This window comes from Coffea arabica, chromosome 5e (assembly GCF_036785885.1).
Source record: "Coffea arabica cultivar ET-39 chromosome 5e, Coffea Arabica ET-39 HiFi, whole genome shotgun sequence".
Lineage (NCBI taxonomy): Eukaryota > Viridiplantae > Streptophyta > Magnoliopsida > Gentianales > Rubiaceae > Coffea > Coffea arabica.
In genome coordinates, this window is record NC_092318.1 from 12,462,595 (window position 1) to 12,482,006 (window position 19,412).

Sequence of the window (19,412 nt, forward strand, 5' to 3'; positions counted from 1 at the left end):
ACAATTACGGATTCAATTTAGTTAATGTGACAGTAGGCTATTAAATTAAATCAAATACCCGGCCGTTGATATTCAATTAATAAATACCCATGAACAATTAATTCAGGAAACGCACGAATAGCAATAAATTGGAAGAAATAATGAAGATTCGATTAGATCTCACAGATATTATGGACCGCGCCCTCGCGTCAACCTTTGGGTAGAGGAGAAAATTAGCCGCTCCTCATCGTGTCAATCCCGCGTGATTTAATTGAATTCATTCAATTAATTTCCGAAGAATTGGAAAGGTGAAAGAACGAAGGAACAGTTCCTCGTATTTTGCGTCTACGCAGGAGCCACCAGCACAAGGGAAATCTCACGAAATTTAGAAGAGTCAAAAGTGAAAAGTGAAAAGGGTCTCGATTGTACAGAGCCCAGATGCAATACGAAAAATCTCCAATGTCTGACCGCTAGCCGAAGAAAAAACAAAAACAAAGAAAAGCGTCTAACCCAAAAATTGCAAAAAGTAAAACTAAAGCTAAAAGAAGTGATCCCCGAATCTTGCTTTTTCCTCCTTTTTATAGCCGCCGTCAGTAGTATTCCTCCCAGGAGGAGGCTTTTGCCTAAGGGGCGCTGATCCCACGCTTCAGGTTCACTTGGACCGGGGTCCGGCTTTTCGGTAACGTCTACCTTGTCTGGCGTGGCCACGCCCTGAAATGAAAGGTCTTCTGGAAATTTACCTCAAGATATCATTTTTAATACTAACCACCTACAATTCACACAAATATAAAAAATGAGTGAAATTCCATTTCTTAGCACCATGAATAGCCAAAATTAGGATAAGATGACAATGCAAAATGTGCCAAATAACTGCTCTATCAAATCCCCCACACCTAGACAATGCTTGCTCTCAAGCATTTCGGAGCTCAGAAGTGCAACCGAGAGAGCAAAGGTCATGCAATAAGCTATACTAACACAAGCACCTCAGATCCCTGACAGTGTCGCCAAAATGAGAATACACCGGACAGGTTGTAAGTCAAAGAATATATATGAATACTAGGAACGCTCAAATCAACATCACGGGATGCCATTACCATAGGCTTGCACATTTATCACATCTCCACCACTCAAAAGTGAACTAAATACATAAATCAAAGGGACTTCGATAGGGTTGTAATGGGGTTCAGGTGAAAGGCGGGATAAGAAGGTAAAAATAGGGGATAATGAGTCAAGAGAATGTCTGAAACCCACCATATAACCACAGTGCTTTACCGGAGGAGTTTCACAAACAAGGCAGTTTTCATTTCTTGTACACACTGTGCAAGTGTTGCGAAATTTTTTTTTTTCACTTTTTTTTCTCTTTTTCTTTTTCTTTCGATCTCAGATGTACAGGGACAACACCATACAGCATCTACTCTGAAAACACTTGCGACCATAGATTTATTTGCCTTGTATAAGTACTGCATTTCAGACATCTCTTTATGACACAAGGTTGAACAAGAAAGTCTAAAAAAAGGTCATGGGTTATCAAACATGGCTAACAACCAAAAGCGAAGGATAAAAGCTCAAATTGGTTCACTATTGGGAGACAAGATAAATGCATGATTTTTAGAAAGTTAAAGGAGGTTAAATCCTAAATGCCCTTATCATTTTCAATGCATCCAATTCAACAAAATGTAGCCTTGACATGCATAAAATAGCAAGCTATAGAATGTCAATACCTTGTGATACCCACTCGATCAAACAAAAATAGAGCAAACAAGAATAATATGCTCATATAGGGCTCAAAAGCTCTCAAAAGTTTCAGGAATGGGTAAAGTCCAGTATATCCAACATTTAACAACACTGTCAAGGAAAACCAAAATACATAGCTAGTATAATTAACCACACACCCAAGCACTGTGATTGTAAAATTCATCATAGCAAACAAAAAGTCAACTAACTACCCCCTTTTTTTTTAGTGTTTTTTTTTTTTAGTAGAGAGAAATAATAGAAACCATCCTCCCACACCTAAAACCTACATTGCCCCCAATGTAGCAAGGATAAATAAAGTGCAAAGAAAAATGGAGCAAAACTTCCCTGACTATTGGGGCGGTACAGCGAGAGCTTAAGGAGGCGGAGATGTGGCGGTGGGAATCCAATATGAGCATAGAAAGCCGCTTGATTCTCTGTCTGAATACGGGCAAATACCTGTAGTGCCCTAAGACGGTCCTCTAGTCCATCAACTCGCCCCTCTAGCGCATGGATAGACTCATGGAGAGAGTGATATTGGGACTCCCAAGCAGGGGGAGCATGATAGGACGACGGACCCGCCTGATTCGGATGGGGTGGAGAGTCAGTGGAGGGTGCAGTTGGAGGCACCCGAGGCCGTGGCCAGCCCTCGCCAGGGGGCGTAAACTGATAGGCATCTCCCACCTTGAAAATAATCCCCATCCGCTCCAAACTGCGCAAATCCAGGGACTCAATTTCCCGAGTTAGAGCGAAGTTGTGCGGTTTCTGGAGGTCAAGCAAACCCAATCGAATGGCCAAGTGGGTAATGAGTGAGCCCAGAATGATCGGTTTATTGCGCTTCTGGATGACTGTTTGCATTTGAGTGGCTACCCAACATCCAAAATTAACCGGAACATTGTTGCGCATGCACCAAAGGAAATAAAATTCCACCTTGGTAAGAGTTCCGGAAGAATCTTTCCGTCCCGAGAAATTGATAGCCAGGAACCTGTGGATGACCTTCAAGACCGGATCCTTCAGATGAGAGGCCTTGGACTGACTCGGATTGTAAACTTGACGATCTGTGGACCACTCTCTCCAAATGTCAATGTACTCAGTCGAAAACGGTCGGGTGTAGTCACACGCACTGTTTATATATGCTCCGGAAGCAATGGTACCCTCACCAACAAACCCCAAAGTCAGATTAAACTCATTAATGGGCATACCATACTGGGTCCCTCTTAGTCAAAATTTAACAATCTCCGGCTCATCCAGAGTGATGAATTCATTGACGATGAACTCGAAAGTGGAGAAAAATTCACAACATAGCTCCTCAAATGTAGGGTAATCAATGGTCAGGTACTTCCCCCAACCTATTGCCGAGAACAACTGTTCAACTTCTCGCGCAATTCGCAAATGGTCCAAGGTCGGGGCATGGAAACACTTACAGGGGGCAAAAGGACGGTGGACCAAGTTATTGAACCGGTCCTGTTGCGGCCTTGTAAGGTTAGCGACCGGTTCCCCCATTCCCCAGGAGACATAGTGCTCTTATTCAGGCCCAAACGGGACCGAATGGGGGGTTGAACCAGTGCTCGCCTCTTACGAGGTTGGGACCCAGATGGCCCAGCAGTTGTCGCCTGTTTCGGAGGCATTCAGATACCACAGGCAAGGTGTAAATCGGCCCAGAGACAGTTAATCAATTACCCAAAAGCAAACAGGGGACCACAATTAACAGTTAATATTCAACTGCAGTCGTCCAATAGCAAAGAGGGAACACCATTACCCCAACAACCAACGACAAGTCAACAAGCACAAGAATTCCCCACTGGCGTCACGTGGTAGACAACAATAATGAAAACAACACCAACACCTCAAAAATTGCACTAGCAGTCAATAATAGTCAATATCAGAAGCACCAGAGCCCACAAATGTATCCCAAATCGATAATCAACGAAAGGCAGATATGAAGTCTCCCACTTCCAGACAACAGTCAAATGGTCCCCCGATAAAATCAATAAGTATGTCAACCCGACAGGAGTCAAATAATTTAGCAATAAAAGTCCCCAAATCGAAGTCACTAAGTCCACAAGAGAGACAAAAAGGGGTACCACTTTTGATTTCTGGGCCACGCTGCGGAAGAAAATGGCGGAGAAAGAGAGCTGGTGGCTGGACGGGTGCGCGGGCTGAGGCGTGGAGCAGGCGCGGTGGTGGTGCGCAGGCAGGGAGTCGCGCGCGAGGGAGGATGCGCACCGCTGGGGCTACGCGCTGAGGAGAGCAGGGCTTGCGCACCGGCAGCTGGTCCCGCGGATAGCGCCCGGGCGGGCGTGCGGGAAGAGGTCAGCGCGCTGCTTGGGCTGGTCGAGCGCTGTGGAGGTCGCGCACTTGGCTGAGCGTGCCTGTTGCTGAGGAGGGCAGGGGCTGCGCTGTGCAGGTAGCTGGATCTGGGCGTAGGCGTGCTGGGCTGCGCAGGCGGGTGGTAGCGTTGGAGAGCTGTCGCGTACTGAGGGTCGCGTGCGCGTAGGGAGGAAGTCAGCGCGCCTGCGGGGCACGCTGGGCAGGGGAGGCTGGCGCGCAGGAGAGGCCTTGGCGTGGCAGGTCGCGCGGACTGAGGCGCTCGGTGTGCTAGCGCGCGGCTCTGGGCGTGGTGGTGCGACGCGAGGTAGGCGCCGCGCGGTGCTGATGAGAGCAGAGGCGCGCGTCGGCTGCGGCGGCGAGCTGCAGATCTTCGGAGGTGGCGACGACGACTTGACCAAAACAGGGAGAAGAAGCTGTTGCAGCGGAGCCAAAAGATATTTGGAGGAAAAAGGCCAAGACCGGTCAAAGAAGAAGGAAAAGTGGAAGAAGTAGGGTCTTGGTCAATTTTTTTTTTTTTTTGACTTTCGCTATCAGAAGGGTTGGAAGGCGTGGGCACGCCTTGGAGGACCTGGTCTTCTGACCATCGCCTCCTAATATGCTCAAAAGAGTTTTTTTTTTTTTTTTTCAAGGCGTGGGCACGCCTTGGAGCTCATAGTCTTCTGTTTATCACTACAAAAGCAATTTAAATTAGAAAAGTGGAACTGAAAAATTGCAAAGTACGAAAAGTAACCCCAATTAATGCTTCGAGCCTTGGGTTGTCTCCCAAGCAGCGCCTTTCTTTAATGTCTTTGGCTAGACATGGCCATCAGTTGTTTAGACATCACTACTTTGATCATCAAGGAACATAACCTCCACGTGTTTACTATTAAACCCCTCATAGTAAGGCTTTAAACGGTGACCATTGACTACGAAATTCTTCGCCGTTTTTAAGCTTTGAATCTCCACTGCGCCATAATGAAAAATGTTAGAGATAACAAACCCACCAATCCAACGCGAACGCAACTTACCTGGAAAAAGCTTAAGTCTCGAATGGTAGAGTAGAACTTTCTGTCCAATGACAAATGACTTCCTTGAGACTTGTTGGTCATGAAAAATTTTGCTCTTCTCCTTATAAATCGCGGCATTCTCATAGGCTTCATTCCTTAGCCCCTCTAATTCTTGTAGTTGGAGCTTTCTCTGTCCTCCGGCCTCCATAAGGTCCATGTTACACTGTTTAAGCGCCCAGAACGCTCGGTGTTCAAATTCCACCGGGAGGTGGCAGGGCTTCCCAAAGACTAACCTGTATGGGGACATCCCTATTGGTGTTTTGTATGCGGTACGGTAAGCCCAGAGAGCGTCTTCCAACTTCAAACTCCAGTCTTTCCTATCAGGCCGCACCATCTTCTCCAGAATTGACTTAACTTCCCTATTCGACACTTCGGCCTGACCATTCGTCTGAGGATGATACGGAGTGGACACTTTATGGAGCACGCCATACTTACGAAACAATGCAGTGATTGTCTTATTGCAAAAATGGGTGCCCCTGTCACTCACTATAGCTTTCGGCATTCCAAAACGAACAAAAATGTTAGATTTTATAAAATCTGCAACCACTCTCGAATCATTAGTCCGGGTGGCCTTCGCCTCCACCTATTTGGAAACATAATCGACAGCAAGTATAATGTATAGAAAACCAAAAGATGAGGGAAAGGGACCCATGAAATCTATGCCCCAGACATCAAAAATTTCAACAAATAATATGGGGGTTTGACTCATTTGGTCTCTATGAGAGATATTCCCCACCCTTTGACACTTATCACAAGATTTGCAGAATAAATATGCATCCTTAAAAAGAGTAGGCCAATAGAAACCACTTTCTAACACCTTACGAGCCGTTCGCTTTGGACCAAAATGCCCTCCACATGCAAATGAATGACTAAAGGTCAAAATAGATTGGAACTCACTTGCACTTACACACCTTCTTACCATTTGGTCCGCGCATTGCCTCCACAGGTACGGGTCATCCCAGATATAGTGTTTGGCATCACTCTTCAATTTTTCTCTCTTAGCCTTTGACCAACCTGCAGGCAATTGATTCGTTATCAAAACATTGACAATATCAGCGTACCAAGGTATTGACGAATCCATGGCTAATAATTGCTCCTCAGGAAATGATTCTCTCAACGGTAGATCCTCTTGATTTGTGAGCAACCGGCTCAAATGATCCGCCACCAAATTCTCGGCTCCGCTCTTATCCTTGATCTCTAAATCGAACTCCTGCAGGAGCAGGATCCACCTAATGAGCCGCGGTTTGGCATCCTTTTTCGCCAACAGGTACCTCAGAGCTGTATGATCAGAAAAAACAATTACTTTTGCACCAAATAAATATGACCTAAATTTTTCTAGTGCAAAAACAACAGCAAGTAATTCTTTCTCCGTCGTGGAATAATTAAGTTGAGCTCCACTCAACGCTCGTGATGCATAGTAGATCGAGTGTGCCGCTTTTCCAATTCTTTGCCCCAATACGGCCCCCACGGCATAGTCACTTGCATCGCACATGATTTCAAACGGAAGGCTCCAATCCGGAGGTTGAATGACAGGCGGCGATGTCAACGATTTCTTTAGTTTATCAAAAGCCACCTTGCATTCATTGGTGAAATCAAATATCACATCCTTTTGCAGCAACTTGAACAGGGGTGCTCCAATCTTTGAGAAATCCTTGATGAACCTCCTGTAAAATCCTGCATGACCTAAAAAGGAACGTACTTCCCGTGCACAAATGGGGTAAGGTAGAGCAGAAATAAGATCTATTTTAGCTTTGTCTACCTCTATCCCCTTAGCCGACACAACGTGCCCTAAGACAATGCCATGTTCTACCATAAAGTGACACTTCTCCCAGTTAAGAACCAAATTCGTCTCTATGCATCTTTTTAAAATTAGAGCTAAATTATCAAGGCATTCATCAAAACTATTCCCGTATACACTAAAATCATTCATGAACACCTCGATTATCTTTTCTAAATATTCCGAAAAAATACTTACCATGCACCTTTGAAAAGTTGCTGGAGCATTGCAAAGGGCGAAAGGCATCCTACGGTAAGCAAACATACCAAATGGGCAGGTGAACGTGGTCTTCTCCTGGTCCTCCGGTGCTATCGCGATCTGAAAGTACCCTGAAAAACCATCTAAAGAACAATAGTAAACACGACCTACCAATCTCTCAATCATTTGGTCGATAAAGGGGAGAGAAAAATGGTCCTTTTTTATCACAGAGTTTAATCTCCGGTAGTCAAAGCATTGACGCCAATCAGTAGCTTTCCTAACCGGGACCATATCACCCTCTTGGTTCTCCTCTACGGTTACTCCCGCTTTCTTCGGGACCACCTGAATTGGGCTCACCCAGGGACTGTCTGAAATGGCGAAGATGATCCCTACCTCTAGGAGTTTGAGTATCTCCTTCTTCACAACTTCCATCATTAAGGGATTCAGTTTTCGCTGTGCTTGCCTCACCGGTTTTGCATCATCCTCGAGTCTTATCCGATGCATGCACAAGGACGGGCTTATCCCTTTTATATCGGCTATGCTCCACCCGATTGCCTCCTTGTGATCTCTAAGGAGTCGCACCAGTCTTTCCTCCTGACTTAGAGACAGATGAGCAGAGATAATCACAGGAAGTGTCTCACTGTCTCCCAGGAATACATACTTCAAATGCTTCGGGAGGGGTTTGAGCTCTAACTTCGGTGCCTGCACAACTGAAGGAAGCGACTTTGTCTGAACCTCTAGCACAAAAAGAGAAGTAAGCTCGTGCCTTGGAGATACGGTTGGAAATGAGTGTAGGGCTTCAACTGTGTGGTGTAGCTCATCCCTCCTGTCCACATCAAGAGTCACACCCAACTCAAGATGCTTGGTTAGGGCCACTTCTAATGCATCTTCACCATCCAATTCAAAAGTTTCCTGCACAAACGGCTCAATAACACTCAAAGCGAAGACTGAGTTAGATTCCTCTGGATACTTCATTGCCTCAAAAATGTTAAAATTCACAGTTTCACCATCAAATTCCATTGATAAAGTACCCTCATTCACATCTATTTTGGTCCTGGCAGTGCTAAGAAACGGTCTACCCAACAAGATAGGCGATGGATTTAATAATTTCTCATCTCCCATGTCCAAGATATAAAAGTTTGCTGGAAAGACTAATTCATTTACCTGAACCAAAACATCCTCAACTAGCCCCTCTGGATAAGCATTTGTGCGATCAGCTAATTGGATTATGATGGCTGTTTCTTTTAGTGGCCCAAGGTTCAGAGAAGCAAAAATGGTCTTCGGCATCACATTAATTGACGCCCCTAAATCTAACATTGCTTTTCTAATCGGTGTATTTCCTATTTTGCACTGGATCGTGAACATACCTGGATCTCCACACTTGGGTGGGAGCTTTCTTTGGAGCATGGCTGATACATTTTCTCCCACCGCTACTCTTTCATCCCCTTTCAATTTCCTCTTATGGGTGCATAAGTCCTTGAGAAATTTTGCGTACTTCGGCACTTGCTTAATTGCTTCCAACAAGGGGATGTTGATCTCCACTTTCCTGAATACGTCCAGGATCTCTTTTTCCTTCTATGCCTTCTTCGTCTTTGCCAACCTGCATGGAAAAGGGGGTAAATTAGATTTAACAGGTAGTGATGGTGTTCGAGTTACCTCAGGATCTCCACGAATGTGTCCTTCCTCCTCTATCTCCTTCTCGATTTCGTCTTCACTTTTACTCTTCAAGTTCGTGACCTTTGGCCCCTCCACTTCCTTACCACTCCTTAATGTCATGGCACTTACATTTCTGGGATTTGCCTCAGGTTGCGATGGCAATTTTCCATAGACGTGGGACTCTAGGCGATTAATGGCAGTTGCCATTTGACTCATGCGAGTCTCCATGTCTTTCATGCCTGCATTGGTGTCCTGCTGGAACTGAGCCATATTCGAAGTCAATAATCTGGTCTCCTGCTGGATCTGTCTAGTCTCTTGCTGGATCTGGGAGGTAGTAGTAGCCAGACTTTTGACAATATCCTCCAAAGAACTCCCTGTGTTGGAGGATGAAGGTTGGAGTTTCGGTTGCCATGGTTGCTGAAACCCTGGTGGACGATTGGAGAGTGAATTTTGCGGTCGGTTTCCATAACTGAAATTGGGATGGTCTCTCCAACCGGGGTTGTATGTGTTGGAGTACGGGTCATACTGCCTGCGGGACGCGGGCACACCTTCGGCCATGTTTACCTGTTCCGCCCGGTCCTCCTGCAAAATGGGGCACGTGTCTGTGCAGTGGTCCACGCTAGTGCAGATTCGACACACCTTCGCTCGCGGCGTGTCTCTCATGGCTAATTGCCTAACAACAGACGTCAACTCTGACAGTTGCTGCTGTATGGATGAAGTCTCTACCTCGTTGACTCTACGGGGGGGTTGCTCTCACGGAAGCCAAATTGCTGGGAGTTCTCTGCCATTGCTTCGATAAGCTCCCACGCTTCCTTCGGTGTCTTGTTTGCCAGTGCTCCCCCACTCGCAGCGTCAATGATACTCCTATCGGTTGACTGGAGCCCTTCATAGAAGTATTGGATTAACAGTTGTTCACTAATTTGATACTGCGGGCATCTAGTGCAGAACTTGTTAAACCTTTCCCAGTATTCATACAAGGACTCACTGAGATACTGTTTAATGCTGCAGATCTCCTTCCTCAAACTCGCAGCCCGGGATGCAGGGAAGAATTTTTCCAAAAACTTTTTTTTCAACTGTGCCCATGTGGTAATACTACCCGCTGGTAGGTAGTATAGCCAATCTTTTGCTGCATCCTTGAGAGAGAAGGGGAAAGCTCTAAGTCTTATCTACTCCTCAGTGACCCCAGGAGGTTTCATGCTAGAGCAAACTACCTCGAACTCCTTGACATGTTTGTGGGGTTCTTCCCTAGAAAGACCGTGAAACGAATGTAGGAGGTGAATCAACCCCGACTTCAGCTCGAAGGCGGTATTCTCAGCCAAAGTGGGGAATGTGATGCACAAGGGCTGGTGAGTCAATTCAGGGGCAGCCAGCTCCCTTAATGTTTGGGTGTTGGCCATGCTTATTTCGTCTTCTACTGACTCGTTTGCAATAAACGAGTGTCTTTCTTTTCGTCTCTTGGTCTCTTGCCTCCGCCTACGCGCTGCCTTCTCAACCTCAGGGTCGTATATCAATTCACCTGTGCGAGAAGAACGGGGCATAAACTAGCAAAAATACCAAGAAGAATAAAATAAAAATGAAAGCTGAATTTGAAAAGAAATAAATAATCCAAACGCCAGCTCCCCGGCAACGGCGCCAAAAATTGACAGGTGCCGAACCTGTGCAATAATAAATACTAAAAAGTCCTAATTACCACCACAAATAGTTAAAGAACAAATCCAACTACTGGAGCAGGGACCCTAGGTGTGCAATGGGTTACTTGATTCACCCTATTCCCGAAGAGTTTGCTTGATCCGATATACCAGACTTGTCTATAAAAATATTAATTTTGCGTACAATGGCAAGTAGGGTCGATTCCACAGGGAGCAGGTAGGAAATTATTTCTTTCCAAATCAATAGAATAAAATTGGGGGATTTTTAATGGGAGGCAAATAAAATAAATAAATAAAATAAAAATAAAGCCAACTAAATTCAAAACTAATTCACAAAGCACAAGTTACTAAAAGTAGCAATTAATAAAATTCTACCCAAAGGATCAACTAGTCAGGCACGGTCCAATTGAATGATCATCGATGCAAAGATATTTCATCCATTCATCACTAGGTTGGTTATAGCTATCAATAAGCTCTGACAACCAGTTCTTTCTTACTTTTTCGATAGACAAGGTACGACCATTGGCTGCTTCCCTAACCAGATAACAACCCTAGGTACGACCGTAGGAATTTAATTACCCAATTGCATTAAAGCTAGAAGAACCCAACCCTAACCAATAAACACGCTAAGAGGGTTTATTTAAGTTAGATCTTACGTTTCCCCAACATAAAGCCAATTATGGTGGTCGCCACTAGGTATCAACTAAACGAACAATTACGGATTCAATTTAGTTAATGTGACAGTAGGCTATTAAATTAAATCAACTACTCGGCCGTTGATATTCAATTAATAAATACCCAAGAACAATTAATTCAGGAAACGCACGAATAGCAATAAATTGGAAGAAATAATGAAGATTCGATTAGATCTCACAGATATTATGGACCGCGCCCTCGCGTCAACCTTTGGGTAGAGGAGAAAATTAGCCGCTCCTCATCGTGTCAATCCCGCGTGATTTAATTGAATTCCTTCAATTAATTTCCGAAGAATTGGAAAGGTGAAACAACGAAGGAACAGTTCCTCGTATTTTGCGTCTACGCAGGAGCCGCCAACATAAGGGAAATCTCACGAAATTTAGAAGAGTCAAAAGTGAAAAGTGAAAAGGGTCTCGATTGTACAGAGCCCAGATGCAATACGAAAAATCTCCAATGTGTGACCGCTAGCCGAAGAAGAAACAAAAACAAAGAAAAGCGTCTAACCCAAAAATTGCAAAAAGTAAAACTAAAGCTAAAAGAAGTGATCCCCGAATCTTGCTTTTTCCTCCTTTTTATAGCCGCCGTCAGGAGTATTCCTCCTAGGAGGAGGCTTTTGCCTAAGGGGCGCTGATCCCACGCTTCAGGTTCACTTGGACCGGGGTCCGGCTTTTCGGTAACGTCTACCTTGTCTGGCGTGGCCACGCCCTGAAATGAAAGGTCTTCTGGAAATTTACCTCAAGATATCATTTTTAATACTAACCACCTACAATTCACACAAATATCAAAAATGAGTGAAATTCCATTTCTTAGCATCATGAATAGCCAAAATTAGGACAAGATGACAATGTAAAATGTGCCAAATAACTGCTCTATCACACGGCCACATCAAAATCCAACCAATTTTTTTCTTCCTCGTTCAAGGTTCGCACTTGCTCGATTTCCCGAATGGATACAAGAAAGTTCACATAACCATAGAAACGTACAATCCCAAATGAATACGCGTGAAACACTTGATTAAACACTTATATACATATATACATCAGAGTCTTCAACAAGTTTACTTGAAATACAAGCCATAGTAACCATACGTATACAAAATACAATTAGGGTTTCGTTTACAGAGAAGCATGATAAAAAAGAATGTCTACACTAACTCGACTCTTTCTTCAAAAATTACAGCTCTCAAAATATGGGACCCTGTAAGGAAAACAAGGATAACGGGAACGGGGTGAGCTTACACTCAATGAGGTATCACAAGCACAAATAGTCAAGGATCATGGCATTTCACTTTTAAAGCACATATACACAATATATAAGGAAATGAACAAACACCTCAAATAGAAAGGATATAGGTGGCTCTCAGGAGTCAAAATTTCCATTGCAGTACTTGATCCCAACTTGTTGACGCTCCGTCAACGTCCGAAGAAACAAACATGACCGTAAACCCCACTTGACATCAAATTCCGTCCACCGAACATACCCCTTGTCGGTTCCGAACACCACACACAAAACAGAGGTGGTAATACTCGAGTATACCGAAAATCCAGAGTCTCCAATACCCAAAGATTTCCCAGAAACAGACTACCGTAGCTCATTATCTAATCGACCAGGCCCTTGCCGGCTCGACCTGAGTAACTAGCCACAGGTTTTGAGCTCAGAGGTCACAGAAGGGTCATTGGATACAAACCCCAAACGACGTCAGAACAGACACAGATAACAGATTCAAATTCACACAGTAAACGATCGCACAAGCAAGAGAACGAGTGTGATAAAGTACACACTTGTCTCATTCAGAATAAACAGAGTTCATAGTCATTAAAGTCACCGATTTAAAGTATAAATAAACCAGTTAAACAACAAATCAGGGGAGTGGTACACTCACCAGTTCAAGCAAAAATAACTTCAAAAGTTTTCTCCCAAAGTATGGCTTTGATCACCGTCACGTCCTAACAAGAACCAAGGTAAAACAATTATGGTTTCCCCTATCCACAAACCCGAGAAACGGAATGCACAAATGAGACTCGACCACAAGTCGTGTGCTTAGTCAAGTTAATTACTAGGATAAAGAGATAACAACGTGGCATTGGAGTAAAAAGGTAGCAGTTGGTCTTAAAAACATGAACAACCCTAAAACCTTTCGCTCAAGTCGTGAGTACATCCAACTAGCTCTCGAGTGAAAATTTGGGCAGCACGCCCTTTGTATTTACCTATTTTCCAATCATTTATGGTTTCATTATTTTGCTCAATTCAGCCCCAAAATCACACACAAATAATCTTACCACAATAGCCTTTAACTAGGCTCAATTTCATTCAATTACAAAATAATGCTAGCAATGCGACCGGAACTAAGGTTCAAGACAAATTACTAAATAACAGGTTTGACATCTCTTGGTGGTTCGGTCACAATAGAAGCTAAGCTTATCGAATTGGGGTACACATTAAATTTTTTCGAAGCTAAGACAGAGAACTACATTTCCTATGAAGACATCAACACCCAATTTGTTCATTTTCAAGGTCAAAATATGCAATCTCAGAGAAAATAGAACACTATCCACAAAACAGTACATTTGGCAGTCAAGGGTATTTTTGTCATTTCACATGCTACCGTACTCCGATTAATTTGAAATTTTGTAGGCAGATATTTAACATAATTTCCTACAACTTTCATGTTTTGACCTAAGTTTGATTCGGCTTCTAACATGGACGAATTAAACAGGTAAGAACAGGGCAGTTTCAACCTTAAAGCTAGAAATTTTCTTTAGGCAAGTCCATCTAGCACATAATACACTAATTTATCACATAACAAAACTATCAAACCATGGCCAATCATTAATCATCACATGAGAGCCAAAAATTCACCATAAAAATAGAAATTTATCATAACACTACTTCAACCCATGAAATTTCTCACTAAACTACATATTTAACAACTCTAATCCACCAATTTACAATTATTAAGAGCAAAAAGGGATTTCCAGACAAGTTACATTGGAACCTTAAGAAAAATGGTAGCTTAGGGTTTCTTCTTCCAAAATCACTCCACCAAAAGCTCTAAACTTTCTTAGTGAATAACTTTTATGGAGTAGTTTGCAATTTTAACGGTTGGAACTCAAGATTTGAAGAAGAAATTGAAGATGCAAGATGAAGTTTTCTCTCTTTTTTCCTCTCCCTATTTTCGGCCAAGAAGACAAGAAAGTGAAGGAAATTTTGGTCAAATTTTGAGGTTTAGAAAAGGTAAGAAACTTGGGTCAAAGTTGGGTAGATTTCCGACAAGTGTCGCCGTAGGATCAAAGCTCAAGTTTTTCCTTTTTTTTCTTTTTCTTTGGTCAAACATTGTGGCTGGTTTAAGAGATATTTTAGGGTTAATTAACTGAAATAAAAGCAAGAATATTATGGTAATAAAATAGTGTTCAAATGGTGTACTCACTCGGTAATAAATGGTATACGTCGGTTCACATCGTTTTTCCTTATCTCGCGCGTACTGGGGTTTTCACTTATAATTCACTAACTTATTATTATTACTTCTAATCACACACTTTTTCTTATCTAAAATTCACTCTTAACCACCAAATTTAGTACACACACCTCACTAAGTGATCACACGGCCAAAATACGCGAAAACCCTAATTTACCCGAACTATAAGACTAAGGGTAAATCCCTTAAATCTCTTATTCATTACAACTATTGAGGGCGTAAATGAGTAGTAAAACTATCATAACGTAATTGAGTCAAAATAAAAGGAAATTTTAGTCAAATTTTTGTATTTAGTAGAAGTAAGAAGGTCTTGGTCAAAAGCCACCATCCATTGGTTTCGCGACAAATGGCGCACTAGGGTTTATTCTCATCCTTTTGGCTACCAATGATTAATTTTCCTAGTTAACCTCTATTGATCCCCAACCACCTTGTAAAAATAATATTCCCTAATGCAACGTCACCTAGTCGTCAAAATTTCATTGCACTAGCGGGTCCCACGTCCAATATACACTACTAACGTCACATAGACTAACTTGTACCGGAAAAATGTCTTAACAACTTAATTCCCTTATAAAAAATCTCTCAAAAATTAATATAACAAAGAAAGGTATAGAAATTGTATGCAAAAAAATAAAATAATGACTAGAAAATAAAGAAATTTTCGGGTTCTCACACTCTCTCCCCCTTAAAGAAATTTTGTCCTCGAAATTTTCTTACCACCAGAATTTATCCAAATCTTAATTAAATGGTGAAATACGGGAATCATACCTTCTACGTCCTCAAACAAGTCAAGGACACGATGTTGCTCTAGGGAATACACCCGAGCCAGTACTTTCGATCCAGTCTTTTCCCTTTTCGACTGTCCAAGGTTAGTCTTGGTTGGTTGCTGGGTCCCTTCCCATTCTCGCAATCGAATTGGGCAGTCAGCAATCCGATGATCGACGCTCCCACAGCGCAGGCATTTTCCCTCTTTCTTCCAACAATTATTCTCCGTGTGATTTGGCCCCCCGCAAAATTCGTAAGGACCACGGGATGTAGAAAACGAGCCTCCCCATGAGGCACCACTCTGTTCTCGCCCAACCTGACCACCTCTGGCTTGGGCTCCCCTTGACTCTCTCGGAAGTTTTACTCCTCCAGTTCCCTTTCCAGACTTGGGAGGGGTACTTTTATCCTCTTGTCCCGAACTACTTCCAAGCCATCCCTGTTTCTTCGCTTGGAAGGTTCTAACTTGAAATTTTGCATTTTCAACTCGTAGGGCTTTCTCTACAGCATCACTAAATGTATTGATCTGGGCTACGGCTAAATCCTTTTGAATCTCAACGTTCAACCCCTGAATAAATCGTCGTATCCTCCTCTGCTCGGTCACAATAAGTTCGGGAGCGAATTTAGACAACCTAGTAAAGTGGCTCTCATATTCTGCCACGGTTTGGCTCTCATCCTCCTTTTACTCTTGAACTAGAGGAGGAAAATACTTGGCATTGAACTCTCTCATGAAATTGACCCAAGTCCTTGGTGTTTGCTCTCTCTCCCACTTCATTCTAGTCACATTCCACCAAGAACGGGCTGCTCCCTCCAACTGGAAGATAGCAAATGTTACCTGTCTCTCTTCAGTATATTGCAGAGCAGCGAAAATATCAATCATCTTCTCCAACCACTTCTCGGCCACATCTGGGTCTGGTCCTCCAATAAATTGTGATGGAGAGAACTTTTGAATTCGTTCGAGAGCCCTACCCTCACCCTTTACATGGTTTCCAAGGTTTTCAGGTTGAAAAATAAGGTTTTGGCACTGACGCTCCACTACATGGGCCAACAGATCGGTCATACGTTGAATAGCGGCGGCTACCTGAACATTAGGGTCAACTCCCGGTCCAGGATTCTATTCAGGTACCGATTCACGATTACCCTCTTCATTCACGGGTTGCCTAGATCCGCGCCCACGGCCTCGTCCACTACGAGTACCCTCCATTCGATTTAACCAATCTAAGGTCGAAGCACGAAGGTAATATGAAAGAGAGATAAATGCATGGACAAGTTACAACAATACACACAAGTTAAAAATCAAACAATTAACACAGTTTTAACATATATATCACACAATAACAGTTAGATACAAACAAAAGTAATCCCATGGAAGTAGGGGGTTCATTCAAAAGTACAATATACAAATTAGGCCAGAAGTACAAAAGTATCTCTGCTTTCCTAACTGCCCCTCACATGGAATCAAACTTGGCTTACAGGAGGTCTAACCTAGTTCCCAATCGAGTTAACGAACTTTCCCTCATGGGTAGAACTAGGTGCGTCTCCCTCTCTAGGAGCTCCATCCGTAACCAACAAGAATAGCGCAGTTTATATCGTAGATAGCGTTAATCATACTTAATGATACCTTAACACATCACACGAAGTTCCGTAGAATCAAAGTTCTAGCTCACCCAAGTTATTTCTAACCTAGGCTCTCATCTTTAGTATTCGAGTACAAGAATCCAAAATAAGATAATTCACAATTCGAGCTGGCCAGTCCCCAAGAGTAAATCATCTACATTTAAGATTCCTCCCTGACATGCATATCTATTATCTCCAAGTACCACGAGAAAGGTTTGAAACCTATAATATTTCACGATCCATAGCTTGTGCTCAAAAGAGCACTTAGTCCTTTACACTTATTCACCACTTGGCCCAAGCTCACTTCGCGTAGAGACCACGCGAAGCAGCTCTGATACCATCTGTGACGGCCCCACCTTCCCCTAAGGCGGAACCAATGGGTCGGCGGACCGCCTGCCCAGATCTCGCCAAGACTACGGATCAAATCATTCATAAACCTTACCAAACAGTCCAAAGAACTTTGGAAAAATGAATCATCGGAAACAGCAAAGGACCGCAGCCACGTCAAAATCCAACCAATTTTTTTCTTCCTCATTCAAGGTTCGCACTTGCTCGATTTCCCCAATGGATACAAGAAAGTTCACATAACCATAGAAACGTACAATCTCAAACGAATACACGTGAAACACTTGATTAAACACTTATATACATATATACATCAGAGTTTTCAATAAGTTAACTTGAAATACAAGCCATAGTAACCATACATATACAAAATATAATTAGGGTTTCGGTTACAGAGGAGCATGATCAAAAGAATGTCTACACTAACTCGACTCTTTCTTCAAAAATCACAGCTCTCAAAATATGGAACCCTGTAAGGAAAACAAGGATAACAGGAACGGGGTGAGCTTACGCTCAATGAGGTATCACAAGTACAAATAGTCATGGATCATGGCATTTCACTTTTAAGGCACATATACACAACATATAAGGAAATGAACAAACACCTCAAATGAAAAGATATAGGTGGCTCTCAGGAGCCAAAATTCCCATTGTACTATTTGATCCCAACTTGTTGACGCTCCGTCAACGTCCGAAGAAACAAACATGACCGTAGATCCCACTTGACATCAAATTCCGTCCACCGAACATACCCCTTGCCGGGCCCGAACACACCCCTTGCCGGACCCGAACACCATACACAGAACAGAGGTGGTAATATTCGAGTATACCGAAAATCCAGAGTCTCCAATACCTAAAGATTTTCCAGAAACAGACTACCATGGCTCATTATCTAATCGACCAGGCCCTTGCCGGCTCGACTCGAGTAACTAGCCACAGGTTTTGAGCTCAGAGGTCTCAGAAGGGTCGTTGCATACAAACCTCCAAACGACGTCAAAACAGAAACAGATAACAGATTCAAATTCACACAGTAAACGATCGCACAGGCAAGAGAATGAGTGTGATAAAGTACACACTCATCTCATTCAGAATAAACAGAGTTCATAGTCATTCAAGTCACTAATTTCAAGTACAAATAAACCAATTAAACAACAAATCAGGGGAGTGGTACACTCACCAGTTCAAGCAAAGATAACTTCAAAAGTTTTCTCCCAAAGGATGGCTTTGATCACCGTCACGTCCTAACAACAACCAAGGTAAAATAATTATGGTTTCCCCCATCCATAAACCCAAGAAACGGAATGCACAAATGAAACTCGACTACAAGTCGTGTGCTTAGTCAAGTTAACTACTAGGATAAAGAGATAACAACGTGGCATTGGAGTAAAAAGGTAGCAGTTGGTTTTAAAAACATGAACAACCCTAAAACCTTTCGCTCAAGTCGCGAGTACATCCAAGTAGCTCTAGAGTGAAAATTTGGGCAGCACGCCCTTTGTATTTACCTATTTTTCAACCATTTATGGGTTTATTATTTTTCTCAATTCAGCCCCAAAATCACACACAAATAATCTTACCACAATAGCCTTTCACTAGGCTCATTGTCATTCAATTACAAAATAATGCTAGCAATGCGACCGGAACTAATGTTCAAGACAAATAACAAAATAACAGGTTTGACATCTGTTGACGTTTCGGTCACAACCGAAGCTAAGCTTATCAGATTGAGGTACACTTTATACCATTTCGAAGCTAAGATAGAGAACTACATTTCATATGAAGACATCAAAACCCAATTCGTTCATTTTCAAGGTCAAAATGTGCAATCTCAGAGAAAATAGAACACTATCCACAAAACAGTACATTTGGCAGTCAAGGGTATTTTTGTCATTTCACATGCTACCGTACTCCGATTAATTTGAAATTTTGTAGGCAACTATTTAACACAATTTCCTACAACTTTCATGTTTTGACCTAAGTTTGATTCGGCTTCTAACATGGACGAATTAAACAGGTAAGAACAGGGCAGTTTCAACCTTAAAGCTAGAAATTTTCTTTAGGCAAGTCCATCTAGCACATAATACACTAATTTATCACATAACAAAACTATCAAACCATGGCCAATCATTAATCATCACATGAGAGCAGAAAAT